Source organism: Capra hircus (assembly GCF_001704415.2).
Source record: "Capra hircus breed San Clemente chromosome X unlocalized genomic scaffold, ASM170441v1, whole genome shotgun sequence".
Lineage (NCBI taxonomy): Eukaryota > Metazoa > Chordata > Mammalia > Artiodactyla > Bovidae > Capra > Capra hircus.
Genome location: NW_017189517.1, coordinates 2,857,769 through 2,860,808, shown reverse-complemented (window position 1 = coordinate 2,860,808; position 3,040 = coordinate 2,857,769). Strand labels below are relative to the sequence as shown.

General features: G+C 39.2%; 1 pseudogene; it reads right to left on the bottom strand.

The window, feature by feature from the left end:
* Positions 1 to 405: 405 nt before the first annotated feature.
* On the bottom strand, positions 406 to 2,167 carry LOC102181373 (annotated as a pseudogene).
* Positions 2,168 to 3,040: the final 873 nt, after the last annotated feature.

Here is a 3,040-nt window from a genome sequence, read left to right as displayed (position 1 = left end):
TTTTACAAAATGCATTCCTTCCTCCCATACCTCCTCTAATTTTATTTTTTCAAAGATCTGATAACTTAATACCTGACAATTTGATTCACAGTGATAAACGTAGTGTCTAAAATCACTTAACTAAAACAATTCCAAAGTGCCATTAGCAGAGATCACATAACACTGTAATATGGTACTTTCAATGCTATCTCCTGGAAGAACAGTTAGGTCTCCAAAGCATGGGCATTCGAACAGGCTATTTAAACAGACAGATTATCAATGACTAATGTACTCAATGGGAGGCCTACAGGTCAAGATATTCAGTGATTAAGCAGCCTACCCTTACAACTTTTCTGTAAGATATTTTTAAATTTCTTACATTTTTTTGAATATCAAATATCAGAGAAAGTCTAAGTTAAAAGTCTTTTAGGTATTTTCAATGGTCTCTGAATTATCTGTAGGAAGCTCTGACTTACTTGTAAACAGTTTGACATATGTATCCACCATTAAAAATCCAAATCGTGTTTTATATTAAAATTTATGTTAAGCAAAGCCAAGTTACTTGATCTTTGATCTGTCAAAGTGTTCCTCAAGTATGCTTTGAGATCTTTTGCCCATTTTCATAGAGTTCATTCTCAACTTTCATCACAGGAAGAATACATAGGACTTTCAGCAATGCATAAACATTAGGAAAAAACTTGACGTCTGGTAGATGAAAGGCTTCATAAATAGTGGATGGAAGTTCTATATCTTTCCCTCTGTGTTTCCATTTGATTCTCCAACAATGCAGCTCAGCAGAGAGTGTGTCAGGATTAGGTAAGTCACTTCGGTACATGTCAGCATGGTGCTCCTCTGATGTATTGAATTTGAGCTGTCCCACGACAGAGGGTATCAGGGATAAGCATTTAAGCCCTTTGAGGTGCTGTTCTGAGAATATATCTTTCAGTTCCTGAATAATGTGTTCCACAGTTGGAACACTTAGAGTTTCTTTATAGTAACTCTCAGAGGTTAACTGAGATTCCAGGTTACTGTGCTGAGCTCTGCAAAATTTCCCTGGGAGTTTCATCTGAATATCAAGTTTGGTTGCCAAATTTGTGGCTTCCTCAGACCAAAATTCATGATAAACTTCAATATTTTCCATCACTTCATTTAGTGAATGTAGCACTGCAGTCAAGCCACTGGCTGCAAAAAAGACATCAGAGGTTTACCCCTGAAGATTTTTCCCAAAAGCTCTTGTAAAAGATAAAACATTTTTAAGAACAACAATGGTAACAATGAAATCAAAATCTGTTACCACACTACAGAGCACAAATGCTTGGCCAGCTATACAGTTATTCCATCTAACATTTGTGTCACTATTTATACCATCTAAACATAAAACAAGTTCTTGTAGGAGGTCCACTAAGATTTCAAAAACATCATGCCTGCCTGTTCACTGAGAATGTCTAATTTCCTTCAGTTCTTTGCCCCTTTCTTCGTTGTTCTGAAAGAGGACAGAAATTACATTTTCAATCTCTAAAAGCAGTTGTGGTGATCGATGAAAAAAAGAACAAACTTCCTCAATTGTTCCTAATGCAACAGATACTCCCATAACAGGCACTGATTTTGCCAACCACATATTTAAGGCACAGGAAAAGCAGAATGTGTAGATACCTTGGGGATATTTCTCTAAAAGTCTAGAAGCAACAACTTTCATTTTGGATGAAAATTCACTAGATACAATGTAAACCTGGCCATGACAGTACTGCATGTTTAATACCAATTTCTCAGTTATTGTAGTGTGAAATTTCACAGCCAAAATTTCTGTATCAGCTTCATAAGGCAGGAAGCCTACAAATTCCTCTCTCAGGTTGTGAGCTTCATCGACAAACCTCACGAACACAGGCAGGTGGTCTTCCCCTGCTATGTCCACCACATCATCAGTGATGACGGAAAAAAAGTGAGAATATCTTACTTCCCTGAGGGTTTCTTCCAGAATGCAGCTCTCCAAGATCTCCAGCATCTGTTTCTGCTGTGTTTTGGAACAGAACAATGTGTTAACTGCTGTTGTCTCAAAGCGTTTCCTCAGAATCCCTTCACCAGAATTAATCCGGCATTCTATCAGTGCTTGAAAGTTATCAGGAGTAAAAAGACCTTCTGGGATTTCATCAGCTTTATGTTCATCCAGAGGTATGTTTTGTTTTCCCATAAGAAGTTTCAAAGTGTTTGGAACACAATCGATAATGTTTATTTAGTTGATCAGGTGTTTTATCTTCTAAGTCTGCTCTCCTACAGTTCTCCAGTCACTTCTGGCATCTGGTGGGATCCCGTGGGAACCTGAAGAAGGCCAGGTCCGCGTGCAGTTGGGGGCCGCGCAGAAGTTCGGCATAGTTGTCTGCCCGCCGGCCAACCCAGCCCTCCCCTCCCCACCTCCTCAGGGCAGCCTGCCCGCCCGTCGGGGCCGGGGAGGGGAGCCAGGCCAGCCGGCGGGCCCCTGAGGGCCCGTGAGGGCCGGTTCGCTGGGTAATGTTCTCTTTTAAGCCTGTAAAGTTCTGTAAGATTTGACAAATTCTTTATGCTGTGTCTTTACCGTTACAATAGCCCACACATTACTACACTATCAGCGGAAATTCATCCTTGTTTTTAAAAAATGAACAATTCTGGTGAGTGATACCGATAAATGGCGGGGGTGGGGTGCTTTGCATTTAGGGGGTCAGAATATATGTGGGAAATTCCTGTGCATTCCTCTGAATTTTGTTATAAGATTAATTTTAAAACTGCTGTTACAAATATTTTTACAAAGATGAAAATAGGTAAAAACACCAGCCACATACAGCTTCACTGGGGAATTCTACCAAATATCTAATGAAGAAATAATGCCAATTAAAAAGAAAATGCCTGAAAGTATAAGAGGAGGGACTACTCTCCAGCATGTCCCAGCATGTTCCCTGAGGTTGACATTAACCAGTTACCAAACCAGAAAAAAACATATATACTAAAAGAAAAAAAAAAAAAGACTACAAATATTTAGGAATATAGACAAAAATATTTGACAAAGCTTTAGCAAATAGAATCCACCAGT